This window comes from Bison bison, unplaced genomic scaffold (assembly GCF_000754665.1).
Source record: "Bison bison bison isolate TAMUID 2011002044 unplaced genomic scaffold, Bison_UMD1.0 scf7180017864461, whole genome shotgun sequence".
NCBI lineage: Eukaryota > Metazoa > Chordata > Mammalia > Artiodactyla > Bovidae > Bison > Bison bison.
In genome coordinates, this window is record NW_011495023.1 from 2,204,213 (window position 1) to 2,228,089 (window position 23,877).

General features: G+C 46.4%; 1 long non-coding RNA gene across 1 annotated transcript in view; it reads left to right on the plus strand.

The window, feature by feature from the left end:
- Window positions 1–23,877, plus strand: part of LOC105002988 — a 93,012-nt gene that overhangs the window by 22,285 nt on the left and 46,850 nt on the right. The window contains exon 2 of the long non-coding RNA XR_827050.1: window positions 14,977–15,138. This is a non-coding gene — a long non-coding RNA (uncharacterized LOC105002988). The remainder of the gene's footprint in view (window positions 1–14,976; window positions 15,139–23,877) is intronic.

The following is a 23,877-nucleotide window of genomic DNA, read 5'->3' on the forward strand; positions in this document are numbered from 1 at the left end:
CTTGCAGCTTCCTTCTCGATGGTATCTTCACCTCTATTACTTATAGCTGCTGAAGCCTTCTCCGTTTCATTTTTATTTTTTCAAAACTGCCCAGGGAGCAACTGGGAATCCAAACCAAGATGAAAAAGCTTTAGGTGGAAAAGTGCAATAAAAATACTCTTGGTTCCTGTTTGCTATTTGAATTCCAGTAAGAACTCACTTTATCAGTGAATTTTGAATCCCCAGACCTAACAACTCCCTAGTATTATATTTTAGGGTGCGATCACAAAGGAATGTGGGGTTCACTGTGTGTTGCCAGCCCTGGAAGAGAATAAACACAATCACATGGCCTGTGGGAGAATTTTTGTTTTTTTATGCTTCAGCAGGGACCCCCAGAGTGGAATTCTGCTTTTCACAGCTCATTGCTAAGTTGAGCAAACCTCTTCCTATGGGAACCTCAAGAATGTTAGAGATTCTCTCATCTAAAATGGTTCCAATCTTGGTTTAATCCCTTATCTCTTCACGAGCTGTTTTGGCTCAAGCTGTTTTGATTTCACAGAACGGCTGAGCCTCTGAGATCCCGGCTCCGGCCTCCTCTCTTCAGTGGGTCTCTTACGGCCTCTAGGCTTAATGTCTTCAATGAAGATCTTGTGGGATAATGTTTCCAAATTTGTTTTCCAGAGCCTCAGCCCCTGGGAGTGGACTTGCCTGGGTTTTGTCAGTCTCTGCCGGGCTCCTCCTGCCTCCTTTCCACGTCCTCTCCCCTACTCCCCTCCCGCCTCCTCCACGGGCTGCTCTCTCCCTGTTGGCTGCCTTCTCACTGCTGACTTCGGATAAACATAAAGGCTTTTGCTGCCTGTGTTCACTGGGGAGACTCAGAGGTGCCAAAAGCCAATCGCCAGCTCTTGGCCTCCTGCATCTTTCACCAGCTCCTCACAGATCTGGAGGTTTTAAAGGCTTTGTCAGTCCTCAAAACCTCTTTTCACCATTTCCTGACTGTTAATGTCTTTGCTAAAGGTGACCCCTGTGGACCAGACTCTCTGTCTTAGTCCTGGAGCCGGACTGGGTGTGTTTTCCTTCTGTGTAGAGCTGGGATCAGAGGATGCGCTCACTGAGACCCCAGGCTAGGAAAGACCATTCCTCACTTCTGGTGTGCTGGTCAGCCTAGAAAACACATAAGGATGGAGCAGGGGGTCTTTCTAGGTGGCCCACCCACCTCCAGTGCTGCCCCCTCTGCTACTGCAGACCCAGGTCCTGTTTTCTACTCTCTGGATTGCTGAACAAGTAGGAACATTGGCCAGAAGCAGATGGGGCTGAGAACTTTGACAAATCCAGATTCCCTAACAAATCAGATAAGAGGAAGGTAACTCAGGGATGAAGTGCATTATGATCCAGACCCAGTGCCACCCAGGCATGCAGCTGGGTGATGACTTTATGCCATCAAGTTACAACCAGGTTTCAAATGTGAGCCTCCACACCCTGGCTGGTACACTTCTCCCCTAGAAGCATTGGTCTTGAAGTCATGCGGGAAAGGAAGGAGCCTTCTAGCAGTGTGTTTCCCAGAGACAAATACTCATCCAGGTAGCTGGACTCCATTTAGAAGCACTTAGAAAATGGGGATTGCAGCTGGAGAAGGTGAAGGTTCACAGACACAAACTCTGGGCTCAAGGAGGCCCCACTCTAATCAGAAAGACCAATTGGGGAGCCTGGGCTGCTTCCACGCCTGGCCCCCAGCCCCTTCCTCCCTGAGAATATCTGGGCTGGGCCCTCAGGTTGTATTCTTTGGACACCAAGGATCATCTTGATGGTCCTTCAGGGAAAGGGAGTCCTAGAGTAAACACAGAACATGGCGGGAGGAGCAAGAGGGACCAGCTCACCCACCCAAAAGGGAGGAGAGAAGAGTGCAGAGAACCAGGGGAGTTAAGTCATTCATTCATTCATCCAAGAAATACTTATGGAGGGCCCAGGAAGTGCCAGCCACTCTTCTGGGTGCTGGGACTATGGAGGTGCACAAAACAGAGAAACAATCCCTCTTCTCATGGAGATGATGGACCTTGATCTCTGAATTGGGCCCAGCCTGAGAGAGGCAATGGGCGTTCTAAAGACAGAGCCACAATGCGAGACGAGAGAGGCTTAGCTGATGGATGAGGACGGACTCTCCTGACCAGGGATGGAGGGCAGGGTACCAGATGGAGGCTCCCAGAGGCCAGGGCATCTGCAGAAGAGACAGAGAAGGAATACTGGGAGGAAGAGGAGGAGGAATGGAGGGGACAGGGAGGTTAAGATGCAGGCAGCAGAACATGCTGTGGATGACGAGGTTAGGGCTGTGACCACGGAAGATGTGTTGGACTAGAGTGAAGTTCATGGAGGAGCTGAGTGATCAGCCAGCAGGTGTCAAGAGTGACTGTCAGAGAAGTGAAATCCAGGGACCTGCCCATCAGGGGAAAGGAAGTCCTACACCGCTGCCTTGGGTTTGCATCTTCTGCCTGTAAAGGGGCAAATTTGTTATCAGCTGAATAAAACCAACCATTATTACCACTTCAAGCATTTGGGGTTTGTTTTCTTGCTCTTCGAAAGGAAGTAACCAGGGGTAGGTATGTGTGTATCTCAGCTTCCCTCTGAAAACCAAGCTGTTGCTGAGTTTACCTCACAAATTGCAATTCTATCCTGTAACCAGTTTAGAATTGGCAGAAAGAAATTGCTGGAAAGTACCAGTTTATTCCCTGCTCCACTCCTCTACCTTAGGATGATGATTTTTTTGGTTAATATAGAAATTTCAGTCTTGATCTGAAATATCATACATATAAAATCCCCTGAAATAGACATGTTTGATCTTAGAGTTTGTTCTAAAAATAATACACTGTTTAAGTTCTCGGCCCTTTCCTTGTGTATTTGTCAAATTCTGGTTCTTATTTGCAATTTTGCATAATATAAAAGGGTCACATAACTTTCTGTTGTTTTTTTTGGTTAGGCATTGCTTTGCCTTACTTTAAAAACTTGATTACTGTTTTCAGATATCTTAAATTCTTTAAGGGAGTTGTGTTATTTGGGTAGATGAATAATTTTACTCAATAGGCCTCCATAGAATATCTGTACTCAGAAGTGTTGACAAAGATGGGTGCATTTGTCACCCGTGTCTCCCTGGAAACTTTCATTAGGAAGGGAAAGATAACAGAAGGAACAAACTTACAGTCACGACATTTGGTGTCAACATCTCTGCAGTTTCTGCCAGGACCCCTCTTTCAGCTGGTCCCCTTGTGTAGCAGCACACAGTGGAGGGCCTGAGTTGCACCTTGGGTCTGCTGGCTTGTAGGTGCCAAAGCCCTGGGTTCCTCAACGTTACACTGAAAACAGAACACTCTCTCCCTCCCCCAGCCTTTCCACCAGGCTGGGCCTATTCAAGGAGATCAAGGCCCATTATCTCCAAGAGAACAGGGGTTGTTTATCTGTTTTGTGCACCACCATCGTCCCAGCCCTCAGAAGAGTGGCTGGCACATCACTGGCTCCTTACAAATATTTATCAGATGAATGAATGAATGACTGAACTCCCCTGGCTCTCTGCACCCTTCTCTCCTCCATTCTGGGTGGGCAAGCTGACCCTTGCCTTTCTTTGCTCTATAGAGAGAACCATGTTCTGTGTTCTCTCAGAAGACTCCCCCCAACCCTGAGTGAGTATCAGGATGAATCCAGAGATTCTCAGTGAGGAACGGGTTGAGGGCTGGGTAGGGGAGCAGCCCAGGCTCCCCTGCTGGTCTTCCCGATAAGAGTGGGGCTTTGCGGAGCCCAGGACTGTGTCTATGAGTGCTCACCGGCTGTGGCCACCATTTCACGAGTGCTTATGTCTAAGGGTCTGCGTGCATGCATACAAAGTCGCATCAGTCATGTCCAACTCTTTGCAACCCTATGGACTATAGCTCACTAGGCCCCTCTGTCCGTGGGATTTTCCAGGCAAGGAGTGGGTTGCTATTTCCTTCTCCAGGAAATCTTCCTGACCCAGGGATTGAACCTGTGTCTCTTACCTCTCCTGCACTGGCAGATCAGTTCTTTACTATTAGCACCATCTGGGAAGCCTGTCTAAGGGTCTCAGTTCAGTTCAGTTCAGTTACTCAGTCGTGTCTGACACTTTGTGACCCCATGGACCGCAGCACATCAGGCCTCCCTGTCCATCACCAACTCCTGGAGTTTACTAAGGGTCTAAGGGTCTGGCCCACAGCAAATGCTTATCAAGCACAGCTGATACAATGAGTATGACAATATTGACATCTATGGGTTTTTTCCTCACCCCCCACCCAGTGGCCCAGGAGCCTGAAACCTGTCCCCAAGTCCTGTTCACAACTTCTCCCAGACACCTAGGATTCACACTGTATGGGAACCAGCATTCTACCCTACAGACCGTGAGGCAATTTCTTGGGGAAATCTTGTCCCCACGATCTATATGATTTTCTGAAGAAAGAGCATATTTTGGAGAACAGAGCATTGGGTTTGAAGCCTGGGACTGTGCTTTGAGATCTGTCTTTCCTAGTGTGTGACATAGGGGGATTCATATAGCTTCCCTCAGTAGTCCCGTATCTACAAAGAGGATACTAGGAATAGCCATCTCCAGGGTTTTTATTTGAATCATGTATGAATATAAACAATAACCTCCAAAAGGATAAAATCAGAGCATAGTTGGGTTTCCATCATTGGTTGCCAATTAAGCTGTGTATTCCTTCCCTTACCTGTCACTGTCTATCCCCGATCTTCCCTGGCCCACACACACACAGCCCCTTGGTCACTTCACTGCATCTTCCAACAAAAGGAAATATAATAGACAGGCATTCTTATTTTAAATTTTTAATAAATTGTTTAATGGAAGTCATGGAAGGTTGTGTCTGCTTGGGTTGAAATGAGTCTGGGAGCTTGCTGCATCTCACTAAGTTCAGCAAGCCCGCCCTGCAGTTTCCATGGAGAGAGGCTGCCTGCGGAGCACACCTGTCTCCTGTCATGTCGCATCGTCATCTTATATTCACAGGTTTTTGCTTCAAAACACTTGCATCCTCCTATACTACATGACCCCTCTCATGTGGAGGAGTTTGCGGCACACACTCGTTCAGCCGCAAGTCTATGCTCATGACTGCATCATCTCTGTGGCTTGGCACATAGACGCAAATAGCTTCGATGAGTTTCAGTCTCTTTGGATAGTAACAGTTGTGTCTGCCAAGGGAGGCTGGACTTGAGCTGAGACTAAACCAATTAGCAGCAAGAATGCCCCTGCCCTTCCAAGCTGCTCCCTCATAGATGGTTGAATTTGCAGCATGAACAGTCCTCACAGGGGCTGTGCCCTGTATTACCTGGGACCCTCAAAGCCCCACCTGGCTGCTGCCTCCTCTGGACACAGCAGCCTCTGAGAGCCCTGGCCTGTCTAGGCTAAACCTCCCATGTCTGCTGTGAACTACTTTCAATGTGAGGTGCTCTTCCCATTGTTTCAGAGATTCCATCACTGTTGAATAGCTTGCTCGCTCAGTCGTGTGTGACTCTTTGTGACCCTATGGACTGTAGCCCACCGGGCTCCTCTGTCCATGGGGATTCTCTAGGCAAGAATACCGGAGTGGGTTGCCATGCCCTCCTCCAGGGGATCTTCTCGACCTAGGGATTGAACCCACATCTCTTTATATCTCCTGTGTTAGCAGGAGGGTTTTTACCACTAGCGTCGCTCAGGAAGCCCATCACTGTTGACTGCTGGCTTCTAATTGTAGTTTCAACCAGTAAAGCAAAGTCAACTGTTTTTTTAAAATATTATTTCAATTATGTAATATTCTTTAAACTCTGAAACCTACTGTATATGTAAAAGCCCCCAATTTCAACTCAATGCTGAGCAGCTACACCAGCTGTCGACGCCTTCTGGGGGAGGGTTGGGGGAGGGTGTAAGCCAGCAGATAGGCTAGAGGGGAAAGGCCTGCTGCTTTGCCACCTCCAGATCCTCTGAGCTGCCTGGGCCTCAGAGCTGGAGCTCTGAGCACAATCTAGAGATGACTGGTTATCTCTTGTTTATCGGTGATCATTGAGTGGAAAATATTACTGGGTGGTGAGCTGGCACAGCTTCAACTTGAAATGACTAAGCCTGCGTGAGTCACAGATGCTGCCAGATTTCAGGCACCATCCCCAGATTTGGGTTCTCAACACCTTGTTTAGGGTTCAGGCTTCATCCAGGTAGGATGAAGGTTGCCTATCCCCACATCCTCCAGTAGCAAGGAGATGACCACCCTGAACACAGCATAGGCCTAGGACAAATTTGATACCCTGGGAAAGTGAGATTTTGCATCCTGTTCATCATTTGTGATAAAGACTTTTCATCCAATAAAGATGGGTGGCTTTGCCCCTTGCTCATAGCCAGACCTGAGTTTTGTCTGACAATGGGGAAGTTTATTCCTTTCCTCAGGCAGTCACTAAATCCCAACTCTGAAACCTCAGGAGATTTACCTTCAATCACCAGCAAATCATCTTTCTCTGCTTTTGTTTCCAAGGGGGCAGGATGGCTGCCGTGTGGGGCGTTCTCTTTGTAATTAGCTAAAAGGCTCTGTGTCTGCCTGTCACGTATAAATTCATGCCCACTGTAACAGGCCAAGTAGAGAAATATTCAAGGCTAGGATTAGCACATCAAGAACCAGAGCTGGATCTTTACCATTAGTCACTGTCCTGACCAAGAAAAGAGACCCAGAATAAAAATCTGTGCATCACATAACATCAAGTAAGCAAAACAAAGGAAACACACTGTCACAGCTAAGGCGAGCTGCTTCTGCACTGACGGCTCCACTTTCTCTGCTGGAGGTGAGCTTGGTGCTGTAGGATCCATGGAGGTACACGGGCCAGCCTGGTGGAGGGAGTGATAAAAGAGACCCTGAGTTGAATCTCACAGTTCAGTAGGATTTGGCTGTGAGGAGGGTGTGAGCTGACCATTCAGAGGGAGCTGGAAACATAAAACTCAAGAGGAGACAGGAACTCCGAGCAGTTCAGAGGGAGGGCGGTGGACTAGGATTCCAGAGAGGAAGGCCGTCTGGATGGAAGGGTGTGACCTGCAAGTGAGACGTGCTAGAAGGATTTGAAGCAGAGGAACAACACGATCAGAAGCGCAGCTTATGAAGCTCACCCTGGTGGAGGAGTCTCAGGAGGGAAGAGAGGCAGCAGGAGAGCCAGGAACAAAGGGTGTTACCTTGGCATCCGGGCAGCAGAAGGAGACAGAATGGAAGAACAGAGAGATGACCAGTGAGATGCGGGGGTCATTGAGGTGACGGGCGGGAGGGTGCATTTGGCCTCAAAGACTTCTGGCTTCGGCATCTGGAAGAACATCAGGCCGTTCATGGAGAAGCAGCCCATGGCGGGGAGCAGGTGGGTGCGATGGGGTTGGAGGGAGGATGGAGTGATGCCAAGCTCCACCGGAGGCGTGTTGCCCTGGAAGCGCCCAGTCCTTGGCTTCTGGTCACGTGCTGCGGTCAGGCACGTGATGCAGTTCCACGTGTGTCGGTAGTTGTGACACGCTGTGTGCCCCCGTGGAACCTCTTACCTGAGGGGACATAGAAGAACCGGGAAAACCAGTCAGCTCTTGTTGTTATAGTAGTTAGTCACTGTTGCTCTGACTCTTATGATCCCATAAACTGTAGCCAAACTCCTCTGTCCATAGAATTTCCCAGGCAAGAGTACCAGAGCCAGTTGCCTCCAGTATTCTTGACCTCCCTCCTCAGTATTTTCTTGACCTTCCCAACTCAGGGATTGAACTTGCATCTCCTGCATTGTCAGGTGGATTCTTTACCACTGACCCACCAGGGAAGCCCATCAGCTTTTAGTATTTTCTGAATCACATCCACACAAAGGAAAATGTGAACGCAAAGCACACTGTGAAAATGCTATGTGCTACATGAGACTGAAAAGGCAACAACCTTCTTAATCCTAATCTAAAAAAACTATAATCATTTTTGTTCCATGAAGCAAAAACTAAAGGCCTGTTATAAATTCTGAAACAGGTGACTGGTGGTAATCAATTTTTGCTACATTAGTAAAAGCATCAAGATCCAGGTAGCCAACCAATAAATAATTAATAGTGCCTACTATGTGGAAAGGCATCTAGGAGATGCAAAGATGTGTGTGATAGACCACATCCTCAAAGAATTTGTAATTTTAATGGGCATTCATGAATACAAATAGCTATAGTTAAAGGTGTATATTTCACAAGAACTGCTAGTCAACTGTCAGCAAAACCCCAGATGGAGAGATTAACTCTGACAGGGGTGGTGAGAAACCATGAGGGGAATTAATAGGACTAAATTCACTGGGGTTGAGGTGCTTTATGGACCTTTGAGCATGAGTAGGATTTCATTCTAAGTGCGACATAGGGTCTTTCTGCCTCCATGAAAGAAAAAGGTCACTATCAAGTGTCAAGTATATACATTAGGTCAAACCACATGAAACAGCCATTTTTACAGGTTAAAACATGGTTGAGGGGGTTCGCTGGTGGCTAGGTGGTAGAGAATCTGCTTGGCATTGCAGATTTGGGTTTGATCCCTGGTCCAGGAGGATCCCACATGCCATGGAGCAACTAAGCCTGTGCACCAGAACTATTGAGTCTGTGTTCTGGAGCTTGGGAGCAGCAACTATTGAAGTCCATGTGCCCTAGAGCCTGAGCTCTCCAACAAGGGAGGCCTCTGCAATGAGAAGTTCGCATATTGCAAGTAGAGAGTAGCCCCCACTTGCCACAACTAGAGAAAAGCCAGAGCAGTAATGAAGACCTAGCACATCCAAAAATAAAAATAATAAATAAAATCTAGTTTAAAAAAAACAGTTGAATATTGGCAATCTCATGGAGCTCAATATTATCATACTGTTTGAACGGAGGCCTCAGTTCCAAAAATCTCAAACACTAGTTCTGGATCCCGAAGCCTGCTGATGAGGCTTTCCCTAGTGAGGTTCCAGCATCCTCTTGTCCTTCATATCCTGAGGGAGGCATTCCCAGGAGCCCAGTTATTTCACTGGAACAAATTCACTGGAGGCCTACAGACAATTTGGAAAGTTCACTGGTGGCATCTACCAGACTCTTGTGGACAATAAAGGATAATCAATACAATTAGGTCATGATCCTGATGGCAAATGTCCCTGGCAAGTCTTGCATCTGAAATTCTCACTAAAACCAAGGCTCTTAAGTTTCAACAGCTTCTAAGAAATCCACATTAATTCCCTGTTCAATCTTTTGTGTGGGAGATTAATCAGGAGAACATCACCATCGTCCCAACTCTACTCTGCTAAAACTTGCCCAGGGTTGAAGAATTTGAGCTCAGACCTGCATCCGCAGGAGGGTCCTCTAAGGCCAGGCTGAGTCAGGCTTTTTGAACCACCCGTGCTTTTTGGAGCCAACTGATTTGATGTGGTCCACTGATGGGAACGCAATGATTCCCGGAAGTTGAGGTCATGAACTGGAGCATATTTTTAAAACTGTATTAGAAAACCATTTCAACATCCGGGTGGAGTTGAGAAAAACAACTTTTCTGATAAATAATTGAAGTAGTTACATTTAGGCCCTGCCCAGGATTGTGGATTCAACTACAGCATGAAGATGAAATTATTGTGCACAGCTCATTTAAATTCACCGCTCAGATGGCCTTGTTTCTTTTCTTTTTTTTTTTAAAGAGACAGTGTCCTTCTGGAATTAGAAAGAAAATTACTCTGAGAAATTCAAAGATCCCACAAACATTTTCAGACGTTACTTCATTGGCCCCATAGCCCTTTCATGGCTCCTGTTTGGCTTTGTTCAGAAGCCAAGGTAAAGCACAGAGTTGAGCCAAGGTCACCCCAGCACTGGCCGAGATGTACCTCAAAGTGGTTGGTGCACAATGTGGTCATGACAAAGAGAAAACACTGCCTCAGCAGCTTGGATTAGCCACTGCGTTCCTTCTGTGAGCAAGAGAGAAAAAGGAAAATACAATTAGAGCTGATTTTAGTGGCTGGACAGCTTGGTGAATGGAGCCCGGGGTTCGTGGGGGCCCCCAGCCACCACCCCACGTGGGCTGGAAGGACAGTTGGGCCTTGGGTCAACACGTCAACAAGATCAGTCTGAGGTTCTGTTCCCAAGCCATGTTCCAGCTTCCTGCTTCTACTCACAAAGACACGAATCCCAAGGGGGCGAAGGCCTCTTCCAAGGTCATAAAGAGTTGGTGGCTTGCCAGTTCTCTTGGTTCCAAAGGCCTGGGTAAGGGGTGAGGGGGAAATTGAGTGGGTAGGGGAAGGAAGAGAAAAGGGGACGAATGGAGACAGAGGGACAGAAGGAGAAGATGACGTGTTGGGAGAGGAGATGCTTTCATGTCCCTGGCAGTGGCCTGTGGCCTGCTGACCACCTGTGGGAACGAGCACTGTGGGAGGTGGCTCAGGACCCCCAGGAAGCAGGGACCTTGGTGCTGCCCCTGCAGGAATGGAAACACCAGGAACTGAGTGCCACCCCGCCCCAGGCCTGTGTGCACGGTATCTCCTGCAGGAAAGGTGCGGGGCCTCTGCTCCGTGTCCACTACCACAGCCAGGATTGCATGGGGCCCAGCCCTCCCTGCACCCACACCCTCCCATGGACACGTGTGTCACAAATGCCCACGGGGCCCCCTGGGTAGAGGAGCCCTGAGCCGGCAAAGCAGGGGGGTGTTCATCCTGGTCAACAAGGCAGCTGGGAGGGCAGTGACATCATCTTCTCCAACACCCTGGCCCCACACGTCCGTGACTTTCTGGGACTGAGTGCGGTTTTTAGAGGGAAAGGACAGTGTTTTGTTTCATATGTTTTTCAGTTGAGTGGCAGGTGGTGAAGGTTTTTTGGCCTGAACAGACCTGAAGGAATGGTAGACCCATCCTGAGCTTTATGCCAGAGAGGGCTGGAAGCACTAGTGGAGGACCCCCCGTGGGTGACAGATGAGGGGCCATCCAGGACCTGCAGGCAGCATGAAGCAGCAGAAGCAGCAGAGCCTCTGGCCTCACACTGCCCCCCACCCTTTGGAGTCACGGCAGCACTTCTCCTGCAGGCGTGAGAGACTTGAGGTTCACGTGCACATGATTGCAAAGGGGAAGTCCTCTGGGCGGGCATCGTGGTGCAGAGGGCCCTGCAAGGACATATTCGGTATTGCTTCACTTATTAATTGTTTTTCCTAGTAGTTATTCAGTTGTATCCAACTCTTTGCGGCCCCGTGGATGATAGCCTGCCAGGCTCCTCTGTCCATAGGATTCCCCAGGACAGAGGAATTCTGGAGTGGGTTGCCATTTCCTTCTCCAGGGGATCTTCCTGATCCAGGCACTGAAGCCCAGCTTCCTGCACTGCAGGCAGATCTTTACTGTCTGAGCCACCAGGGAAGCCCTAAGTGACTCCCAAATAGGCCATGCTGTCCTAAGGTAGAGGGTCCTCTGATTGATGTCTCTTCTCTCTGGGGCTTCAGGGAGCTGTGCTGACAGCCCGGCTCCCCTCTGGGCTGAAGTACATCAGAGGTCTGGGCACGGGTTAAAACGAGGGCAAGAGACAGAACAGGAAGTCTGCACGCGCCTGGCAGGCAGGAAACAGGAGCTTATCTTCTGTTCCTCCTGCCACCCAGAGCAGGACCCACACGGAGGATGCGACAACCCAGATTGGTGGCTAGTTGGTGGGAAGAAAGGGTGAGCAGAATGGGCATGTTTCCTGGACGCCTGTCTTGTACACAGGGAAGACCCTGCTGGTCACTACACCTTATCTGCCTCCCTTTCACAAAAGATGGACTGATCCCACTCTTGCCCCCCACTGTAAATTCTGAACTGACTTCCTAAGGATGTGTCAGATCTCAAAAAGAGAGAAAGAGGGCTTGGCTAAAGGAAGCTCCGCCATGCTCTCCTTTCATAGAACAAGCAGGAAGTGGAGTCAGAGACACAGTGTTTGGAAATAGATCAAGCAAAGGGAATGGCCTGGAAAATCACCTTCCATTTGCCTTCAGAGGCTATTAAGCATGAAAGGAAATTCCCAAAGGAAGTGAGGTATCTGTCCCTGCCCATCTCTGCAGACAGCCTAGATGCTCAGTGCTCTGGAATGATTCAGGTGGGTGGCCCCCGCGAGGGCAGGGAAAGAAAGAGGCCACCGCGTGCACTTCCTCCACCCATGGGCAGGCACCCCTCAGCCCTGAGTTTTGTTGTTCCAGCCAGACTTTATCAGGACAGAGACTGTATTGGAGCATCATTTTTCATGTAGTAGAAGTAACTTCATCAGCGTTACCAGAATCTTCCTGGTGCTTTGAAAATAATGTTCCAGCTTCTCCACACTTTCCAGGAATGAATGATATGAAGGAAGAGGTGCCTGCCCGTTAGGCCACCACCTGGATTGTGATATTTATGCCAAATGTTCCTCTGCAGCCCTGAATATCCCAGCTCCATTTTTGTGGCTCAGCATCTTGCCTGTTCATCTTACTTTGTCTCCGAGCTCTGATGACTGGGCAGTGCACCTATTAATCTTAAATGAAATCGAGTCTCCGCCACTTCCATTTGAAAAAGAAATCGCTTTGCCTATCCCATTTGATTCCACAGCATAAAATATGTATGATTCCTCTGGCCCCTCCACTCCCCTGGCTCCCATCGATTCTTTCAGTAGCACTGAGCACTCACTGGAGGGAAGTACTTCCTGTCCATCAGGGATGAGCCCAGGACGACAGCATCCCCAGGGAGCAGCTGCTCCTTGTCCGCTGGGTCTGCAGCAAAGCTCCTGCTGCTCCCACTGGGGGCTCTTGAGGGTTTCCAGGCCACTCTGCAGATCGCTGTCCCTGGGGCTCTGGGTCCTGACTTCGCTTCTTATTTCGTACATCTGCTACACACAAACACGATAGACATCTTCTATGACTTCCTAAAGAACCCGCCTGCCAATGCAGGAGACATAAGAAGCTTGAGTTCCGTCTTTGGGTCAGGAAGATCCCCTGGAGAAGGGCATGACAACCCACTCCAGTATTCTTGCCTGGAGAATCTCAGGGACATGGTGGGCTACAATTCATTGGGTTGCAAAAGAGTTGGGCATGACTGAAGCGACTTGGTACACATACACATACATACTCTGTGACTCCAGGGACTGAGTCAGGGAACTGGGGGTGTGGCTGTTGAACCACGAGGGCTGGGATCACTAAGCCACTTGGCTCACCCCAGAGTGGTGGGTTCTGCCACAAGATAAAGCACCCACAGCACCCACATTGCTGTTCTTGAGCCTTCCTCCTGCCTTTCATAAGTAACTCCTGCTGGTCTTTGTACATTACTCCTGACTTCACTATAGGCCAACACATAGTAGGTGTTCAGTAAACCCTGAATGTGTGGGTTTATGCTCAGCATCCTCCACATTCTATTTTTGCATCTTCCTTGCATCCCAAGTGTTTTCCCTGAGAAAGAACACCTCTCTATCCTCCCCTAGCCAACACCATCAAAACATACCTGTCAGGTATCCCAAACTCTTGAACTCCTGCACTTTGCCAACTGTGTAATTAATTGCTGTGCAGTGGTTCAAAACAAGTTTTGGAGTAAAACAGACTTGGGTTCAAATCCTTGCTCTTAAAATATATCCAAGGAACCTGGGACAAGCTATGTAACCCCCTGAGCCCTTATCTAGGAAGCAAGGATAACAACAGTGACTAATCCAAGTTGTCACTCATATAGCAGAGATTTTATGAGATGTTGCAAGAAAAGAGGTCAGCCAAGCACATCCTACATGCCCAGGACATGTTGATTATTACAGCCACTGCTTTCTTGAGTTAATCCATGTAACCAGGGGACATTTGACCTTTACTGAACATCCCATAGGCTAACTGTGCCACAAGACTATGGGGACAGCACATAAGTTAGTGGTGAACATTTTATTCAGCCAGAGGGAGAGATTTGAGGGTAAGTGATACTCTGGACAGACACCTCTCAACCCCAGCAATGGAGTGTTAACCTCTTCCTGTCATGACTGAGGAAAGCAAAAACCAGAAGCCCTGATACTGGGCTGAAAGGTAAACTGAGTTTGTCCAGCTCCTCCCTGTGGCAAGAAGGCAGGATGGGGAAGAGACAGAACAAATCGAAATCTGATTCTGAGTCAGTGGGGCCCATGTCAGTCATGAAGTTATTTTAAGTGGTGGCAACAGGAGTCGGGTTGGAGGTGGCTTTGTTGTATTCTCTGCCCTGAGAAAAGCTGGAGAACATAAAAGAAATAATTAAAAGTCACTCTGCCTAATCTGGTATATTCCCCTGAAAGCTCACCAACAAGGCTCTCATTTGCTGTACAAATGTCTACCGAGCTGAGATGGAGCCCTTCCCAGGGGGAACCCTGAGAGAGGCATTAGCTGTGCCCCTCGCCAATGTGAAACGTCTTGGTCCTCTGGGAAAGGGCTCAGCAAACAGAGTTGTTTAATGCAGCTTCATTTGCCCAAACAGTGTCAGCATGTTACTGCTTTAGAATGCATTCTGCAGGGCCAGGCTGGCACTTTCTCCATCTGTTTACATTTAGAATGGGACTCGCTGCCAAAGATTCGAGTTCCCTGGATTGTGGAATCCAGAAAGCACAAGCCAAAGGCTAGAAATAAAAACAAATTGAAAAACTACTCATAGCTTAGTTGGATTCACAAGGACCAGGAATTTCCCCCTAGAGCATTCAGTCCTAGAGAGGAGGGTCTTCATGGTAGAAAACCTGAGTGGGCTTCACAGGTTCCCTCCCCAAGTTTACTCCACCGCCATTGGCCCAGGACTCCTTCAGGTTGGCCAGGACGTGCTGAATTCTTCTTAGTTATCCCAGCCTGGTGTCTGGGCTTAAGAAACACTGATAGGTGGAGTGAATAAACGGATTACAGTCAGTTCTTTATGATGGTTTTCAAACATAGCTACAAATTCTTTGACAGTCCTCCATTGAGAAGAACATCAGTGCTCCCTCCCCTTGAATCTGGATGGGATTCTGACTGTTTCCACAGTCCTAGTTAAGCAGAAATGACACATGTGATTTCGAAGCCAAGCAGCTTTTGCCTTTGTTCCTAGAGCCACATGTGAGATGTCCAGCCACCCTGAGGCTGCCGTGTTGGAGAAGCTGATGCAGTGACCACCTGAAGACATCTCAGCTGGACCTAGAGAGAGATGCACAGCCTGGCCCTAGACATCAGACATGTGACTGAAGACACCAGCTGAGGGTCCCAGGATCATGTAAGTTCCTTCCAGACTTCTGAATCTTCCCCACAGTAGAGCAGACCCAAACCACTCTATGCCCTGTCTGAATCCCTGACCCACAGAAGCCAAAAGCATCATAAAACTGTGCTTGCTTGTTTCACACCATGAGGTTTTAGGGTATTTTGTACATGGCAGTAGATGAACATAACATTCTTCAAGACACAAGGCAGGAGGCTCGTGCTACACCATCCCTTCCCAGTTGGCAAAAATCCCTACAGTCAGGAAGTTGATTTTAAGAAAACTTAAATGGCCTCTTCAAAATGAAGCCCATAACTTCTTTATTTGACGTCCAAAGAGATGGGTAACAGCTGGTTCCCACTCACACTCTATCATAGGACTTTATATCCTTGAAGATATTAAGAAGCTTTTCAGGTTTTTCCTCTTTGGGTCAAATGCTCTGAAATCTTTGCAGATCCTTTCATCTTTCTTCATTTTACCTTGTATCTGTCATCCTCTGAAAACAGATGCCAACAGCTTTTTTAAAGAGATGGAGAACACCATCGTGAAATGAGAGACTTTGATCAAAATGACAATCCTTTTGGCATTTAAGGCACTTTATAACATACAAACCATTTTCACCTGTAGAATCCCCAGATTCCCATAACCACCCCTTGACATGAATGAGATGGACATTTATTCCTACTTCTTAAAGTTAGGCTCCTTTCTCAGATTTATACTTGCTGAGATGAGAATAGAAAACAAACCTCCTTAAGTTGCAAGTCTATGAATAAAGACAGGAAATGAAAAGAAGACGATTTTCTGCAGTGCTTAAATAGCAGATTATTTTCTCTTTAATTTTCATTGATTATAATTTTGTCTTTTCAATAAACAAAATCAGAACATTAAAAAAAAAGAAATTCTAGGTCTTTATAAAGTGTTTGAACAGTGTTGACCTATTTTGAACTAAGTCATTTTTAAACATGGGCTTCTCTGGTGGCTGAGTGGTAAAGAATCCATCTGCCAATGCAGGAGACACAGGTTCAATCTCTGGGTTGTGAAGATCCCCTGAAGGAGGGCATGGCAACCCAATCCAGTGTTCTTGCCTGGGAAATCCAATGGACAGAGGAACTTGGCAGGCTACAGTCCATGGGGTTGACTTAGCACGCATGCATGCATTTTAAACATAACTCAAATTGTGGGCACAACAGAAAATTACATAGTAAATGATCTTCTCATTGCTGTCATTGATTTTCATTTTTATAGTTCTAGAAAAATGGTTGAAAATGTGTTATGGTCAGAGTTAGAAATATATTGCATACCACTGGAGTAGCCTAAAAAAATGTACATGTATTTGTCCAGTTACCAATTGCCAATGTATTCTATTACATAGATAATGTTAAGTATTAGGCCATGGAGAAGCAGCAGGATTTCATGGGTTCCATGTGACATCTGACATCTCCATCAACAAGGCACTTGAGTGAAATTCCCACTGTATTTAGTCCTATGCTCGCAATAGAATGTAGCAAGCAAGTCAGGACATAATGGCCTATGCCCCATGAAGTCAATTATGTGTTCACGCTTACTCTCAAGGTCAGACCTTTTGGAAGCCTTAATAAGGGCAACAGCTAGACAGGCTGTGTATGTCTATGTCCTGAATAGGGCAAAAGGAGGAGGAAGGTGTAAGTGATCAGAGAGAGGAGGGGTGAAGATGGAATAGAAGGTGGATGAAGCCAATTGTTATTCCTACTTAGTGACGTAAGGCTACATTCTCAGGATCACATCTAAAAAACAGGGTGAAGAGACCCAGTGGGACACTGTGCCATGTTGAGATGGCAACGATCACATGGTTCTCCGTGGTGCCCCTCAGACAGACCCAAGGAAACCTGATTCAAATCTCTGCTGGAGGGCTGGCAGGGAGATCAGAATCAGTATTCTATCAAGTCTTCCAGGCAGTGCTGAGCCACACAGAAATGAGTGGCTTGCCTGTCATCAACAACTCAAAAAAAAAAAAAAAAAATCAACAGTAACAAAAAGTAATGTGAGTCTCAGAGAGGTTCTGCTCAAGGGCAACTAAAATAGTCACACTTGAACCTCTGACTCCGGAAGCAGAGTCTTTTCTTCATCACCTCAACCTGAGGGCAAGTCTTCGCACTTCCCTGAACCTCAGCGTCCTTGTGCATAAAGTGAGCTAACCAGTTGGACTACATCAGCCTTGAGAGCTCTTTCATGTCTGATGTTTGGCGATGTCTTGAATGAAACAGTTGGCTGCATCCAAGTCACCGGGAATCAAGCTGCCATTTTGGATCAGAGAAACTTGTTCAGACTTTGGGCCAAATGGTCTTCTAATGGTCTCTGAAGCCCCCAAGTGGGAGGACTAAGCCTGTGGCCCACATATATCGAGATCTAGTTGAGTTCTAGTTGGCATTGTATCCAACGGATCTTGCAAAAGCGATTGCCACCAGCAACCCAGGTGCAACGGAAAGGATGTGGGTACAAACCCTTCAGACTTGGGTGTGTCGCTTTAGACCAGGCCAGAGCCATCAAAGCATCAGGCTCTCCTCCACCCTTTCCGACTGCCCTGAGACTGGCACAGTGCTTAGTAAGAGCGAAAGTAACACTTGACTATCTGGGGGCCAACAGTCTTTTCTAGGTGGTTGAAAAATGTGCCAGACAGAGCTGCCACCAGAGAGAGAAACTTCATAGCCCAAAACAGAAACTTCTGCTACCTGGGTGCCAGCATCCAGGCCTGGCCCTGTGTTCCACTGGACTACATCGCAACAAGTGATAAGTGTACATTTACCAGCAAGATTTGACTACAAATCCTTATTTTAATCTGTCATTCCGAAATACGTAATGGCACTTACTTAGGCCAGAAAGCCTTCTTTTGCCTAACCGTGCTTTAGAGATAAATTGGCAATGAGAGGAGCCTGCACTGGTGGGCACTCTTTGTCAGCTGATTCCACTTATCAATTTATCAGTGCCATTCTGCAAGAAATAGTCTCCACTTTGGAGATGACACTTCGTACATAAGAGGGAAGCTTTCAGTCTTACTCGGCTGCCAGCCTATTACATAAGAGAATGTGTCACCCAGCCTCAAATAAAGCAGAAAGGCTGTGTATGTAGGTGACACCAAAGCCAACATGTGCTTAGCCAAAAAGTGATTCAATGCCTTCAGAATGTGGCTTTACAGAATGAGATTCTGTAGGAGTCAGGGGTCGAAAGTGGGAGAGTGCGAGAGAGAGAGCTGACAGCTTCCTAGCTCAGGGCAAGCTGTTCTCAGTTACATAAGAGCAGGGAGGAGACACTGAAGGATGAAAACTCTATTACCCTTAATCGCGCGAATCAGTTGCACTCTTTGACTTGACTATATGTGTCTGTTTCCCATCCCCTTCTGACTCCTTCCTTGGGCTGCAGAATGGGCTTAATTAGCTGGTTTGGTCATCAGTTATCAACTGTAACTGAGATAAATGGCAGTTAGGGGGTGGTGGGGAAAGGGGTCCCATCTGTAAAGTCTCAGTGACTCTCCAAACCAGACAATTAATCAGGAGCAAAGGAAGCCAGACTTCCTTGGTGGTCCAGAGGCTAAGGCTTCATGCCCCTGACGCAGGGAGCCTGAGTTCAATCCCTGGTCAGGGCATACCATGTGCCACAACTAAAACTAAGACCTGATGCAGCCAACTAAATAAAAATAAATATTTTCTTTAGAAAAAAAAAAGAGCAAAGGAAGACCATGGGTGGTTTTCATTCAAAGACAGCAAAGCAGTCTTTTTGAGAATGCCTCAGCATTATGCAGAAACCCTGAGGTATTTTCTAGGTCTGTCTGGCTCTGGACTGAAGGACTTATGCCATGTATTAATAGTCTCTCTGGATCTATCTTTTGAAAAGCAAGGCTAATACATGTCTTCTGCAGAAAAGTACTGGTGAGGAATAATAATGAATTATTAAGAAGCCCTTTCCAGCATCAAAGTGGTGATGTAGCAATAATGAGCTTTGACCAGAAGCCATCTGTTTCGTGGGGTAGATGCTTTAATTGCTCCTGTTCGTCATTAAACTGGTGCTGGAGTTGCAGGAGGGCCGAGGTGAGAGCTTAGGTGGTCTTGTGAGGCGGTCGAGCGTGGGCTTTTGCAGACGTGCAACACTGCCCTCTATCGGCAACAGGCGTATTCACACGCCTCTGAAGCCAACCAGCCCTCCATCCACAGCTGGGCGGCTGTCCCTCGCAGCGGAGGTCGAAGGAGGTGGGGGGCGCTGGTGTGCAATCCCCCGTGACCAGCCCACGGCAGCGGAGGGCTCCTGCTTCACAGAGTGTGGTGCGTGTCCATTAGAAAGCTGCTGAGCAGAAGTCTTATTCCTTGGGATTTTAAAGAGCCACATTTCTCAGTATTTGACATCAATGGGACATTTAGCAAATGGAGTGCCAGATGGAGCTCCTGGCTCTATTTTCTGTAAGACACTTGAGAGTCAGAACCCTCTGGATGTTTACATTCGGTGGGCTTGCTCCCGGGAGGGCTGGCCATGGCTCAGTGGACGCTGGGCATTCTGCAGCGGCCTGCCGAATCAGGGGAGGTCTAGGGTGCCTATGATGCTGTGGAGAAAAGCGTGGTCGTTATTGACTCCAACATGCAGACACTTACTTCTCTTACAGTGCCTGACTTTCTGTAAGCCACCGCAAAAAGGCAAATGATAATTGATTACCACCTTCATAAGCCTCCAAAAGGGCCAGCATCAGTGCCCCCATTTCACAGATCAGAAAACTGAGGCTCAGGATGGAGAAGGACTTGCTCTCAGTTCATGGTACATGTGATCAGAACCACACAAACACAGGAAAGTGATTACATCTCAGGCGTCTCTTGAAGCTCAGCAGTGCTCTCCCACCCCCGCTTTATACATGACCACGTGTTCATATAGAAATTATCTTGGTGATTTGGTGTTAATCATAATTCAGTCATGTGAATCACAGCCCAGGATTATAGTCCTTTGAAACTGCTTTATTAATCACTGTATTTGTGAAGGCTTAAAGAAAAATCTCAGTGGTGATATTCTGAGAGCCTTTGATAAGCTCAAAGTTGTCTTGTAATTATAGCGAAGAGACTGAGTCCATCAACAACAATTCTCTGAGAATGAACGTCTGGATTTCTTCTTCCCCTGCTGTTGCCAGGGTCTGTATTCAGGCTGGTAGATGTCAGGTAGCTTTATTAAAGAGGTATGATACCGCGTGGCTATGGTTCTTTGTCCTTTGCAGCGACTATTTAAAATTCTAGAACCATGATTCATCCCAGAGGAGTTTTCACTCATATTGTACAATGACCAGAAAGAGTTTGGGACTCAGAGTGTTGTGAAGCGGGCATGGCCCCGTCCTTCTGAAGTTTGCATGCTGCTATTTTTACAGATGTTCTCCTGGGCTCCCACCTTAATTCAGGTCAGGAGAGTTACTGGGAAATGAGACTGCATTTCCTTTGTGTCCCCTCTCCCTGCACGGTTGACTTCAAGAGCAGATATGCTCTGCCGGCCGATGCCTGAGTTGTTTACCACCTCAACCCAAAGATGCATTTTCGTTACCTGTCTTTGCTGGCTCAAGAAAAAGGGCTGCCTCATAAATATTTGGGGAGTTGATCTGTATTTCTGGGGCATCTTACCTTTGCCTGGACTGAGACAGCAATACTTCCTTCTTTAAGGAAATGCTAAATCAGCCTCAGGCTGCTCTTACAGAAGGATCTGTGACGTGTGTTTCAGCTTAAGATAATTTCTCACCATGCCACACAAACTAAACCGCCCTTCTTTTGTTCCAAAACAAAAACCTTTATCCCACATGACTCTTTCAATAACAACAAAAAAGAACATTTTCACTTTTTCAAGTAAAATTGATAATAAGAATAAAAAAAAATCTTCCATTTATATTTGTTAAGCTTCCCTGGGCTCCCCTATATTAAACTAAGTGAGTATAGTTTCAACAGATGTTAGCTTCAGAAGGAGTTTTAGAAAGAATCTGTTTCAACCTTCAGGTTAACATGGAAATCCATTCTCTTCATAAATACTTGCATGACCATGCATCCTGTCTTTAAAAGATTGTCCATTTCATTTCTGAAAAACCTCTATTAAAGCCTAATCCACAGGAAAGGGCTTTCTTTCACTGGATTTACATCTTATATGGGTTGCTTACACATATATTCACAAGAAAAAGGAGAGTAACCTACAAGACTCAAGAATAGACCGTTTCTGTGAAATGATGGCACAAGAAACAAAAGTTGATAGATTTGATCAACCTTATTAATTGTGAAAAGAGAAGTCTCACAGAAGGAGCCTTGGCAGACCCCCAAACTGATCCTTTCTGTGCTTGGTGATGGTCTAGAGACAGTCGTGGAATGTGGAATTTTGGTCTAACTCGAGCACAGAATAACGTGAGCACACACCCAAGTTAAGTGAATCTCTAGTGAATAGGTCCGCGCAGTCTCCAAAAACCAAGCACAGGACTGTAATGAAAGGAAGTGTTGGCAGACAAGTTATAACACACAGCCAGCCAATTTCTGAACACAGTGTTTTGGCTGACTAGCCCTGGACATGGGAAGAATTATGTTACTCAATTTACAACTTATTAAAGAAGCAGAGAAGCCGTTGATACAGATGGCTGGTTCTATATCAAAGAAGACCAGGAGAGGTGATATTACAGAGCTTCTATTGAGCCAACTGTCAGGCAGTACTTAACTCACTTTTACCCATACCTAATCATTAGACAAGAATGAATTTTCAAAAGGTAGGAAAAAAAACTAAAAGCCTGCAGTGTTCTTGGTAAGCCAAGACATTGCTCTCTTGTTATCTGCAAAAGCTTAGACATGCTGATAGAATCTGTTTCTTTCCTTAGGCATGGCAGTAATGAATTTTTCACACAGTGCATGTATCTCGCCGTCAGTTGCCTATGACAGCCAGGATGCAATGCCTCTGTGTGGGGAGGGGGCTGAATTGAAAATATATGATCATGTTTTATGCTGGTAGATGAAATCTTCCCCCCAAATACAACATAAAAACTACTACTGATTCACCAGAAGCAGCACACGGTTCCTTATGTACAGTTGATGAGCATTTTTAACTGTCAGCCCCCAAAACAGGCCTCAGCAATGTTAAGCAGGAGAAGAAAAGAGCCATCCCACGCTGCAGAAAGAGCCAAAAGACCCATAGTGTAGTCATGAGTTATGCCTGATTTTGGTAATCTTGCAGAGGCCTAATTTGCCTTGTCTACAGAAAGGGGAAACCTGGATTTCCCCAAGATTTGTTCAGCCCTTACGGTCTGTGATTTTATCTTCTTGGATGAATAACTACAGCACCTAGCAGTGCGAAACAAAAGCCATCAAAAACCTTCATAAGCCTTAGGTCCATAAGAGGGCTTCTGGATAATGTATTTCGGAAGACGAATAGGCTCTTAGTCCCCTCACTGCTGTGTGGGTGTGAATTAATCACCCCCCCAATGAGTCATCTCTGACCTTAGAGAGACGTAAATTTCTTTCACTCTTATCCCTTTGTAAGTGGTGATAACCTGTCTAACCAACTCCTTACCAATCAGATCTGACTCATAAGAATTAATTAATCTTACATTCTATTCTATGGAAGTAAACATTCTAAAAAGGTAACAAATATGTGTGTGTTTTTAAATTCTTTTACATTTTTTGGGGGCGGGGGAAATCTTAGTTCCCCATCCAAGGATTGAAAGCAGGCCACGGCAGTGAAACCACAGAGCCCTAATCATTGAACCACCAGGGAACTCCCTATTTTTTAAAACAACAACATGTCAACAACCTATGTGGTGTCACACATAAATTAAGCCATCAAAGAGAATATTTTGAGTGTACTCTGACTCATGAAGTAATTGCCAATTTTCTTTACAACCACAAGTCTTCAGATTTTTTTCTGAATTTCAGACTACTTATCAGAATAAGTCAACAGCTTGGGTCGTATTTCCTTTTCTCTGCAAGAGGATTTCACATGGTGAGATGGGATTTCCTTTATTTAAGATGCTTGGAAAATCTGGAATGGTCTTGCTGGTTCATTTCTGGAGTGGGAGAATCCAACCAAGAGCTGAAACTGACATTATGCATAAAGGATGTCTTTGGCATGGCAGTAATTTATACTTCACATGTGACAAGTTAATGCCAAGCAGTTGTTCAGTCCATGCAGAAGCAAATTTCATAGAATATAAACTCCTGAGTCAGGAACACCCTGACGTACTTCAGACCTGGGTAACAGGCCAGGCTCACCTCCAGAATAGTTATATATGGGGGCAACTGTTGGGCGATTCATGAAAAACACAAACAGTTCCTTGGAACTTTCCAAGACTCTTCAGCTACTATTTGGTTTCTTTCCTCCTGTTTAATTTGACTCATCTATCTGGTGACCCATTTAGGTCAAATTTTCACATTTCAGGACAATAAATTGTGTCTCTCACATTAATATCATCAGAACAACATATGAAGCTATGGATGACATTTTTATTTGATGCTAATGAAGAAGCACAAGCTGGAATCAAGATTGCCGGGAGAATTATCAATAACCTCAGATATGCAGATGACACCACCCTTATGGCAGAAAGTGAAGAGGAACTAAAAAACCTCTTGATGAAAGTAAAAGAGGAGAGTGAAAAAGTTGGCTTAAAGCTCAACATTCAGAAAACTAAGATTATGGCATCTGGTCCCATCACTTCATGGGAAATAGATGGGGAAACAGTGGAAACAGTGTCAGACTTTATTTTTGGGGGCTCCAAAATCACTGCAGATGGTGACTGCAGCC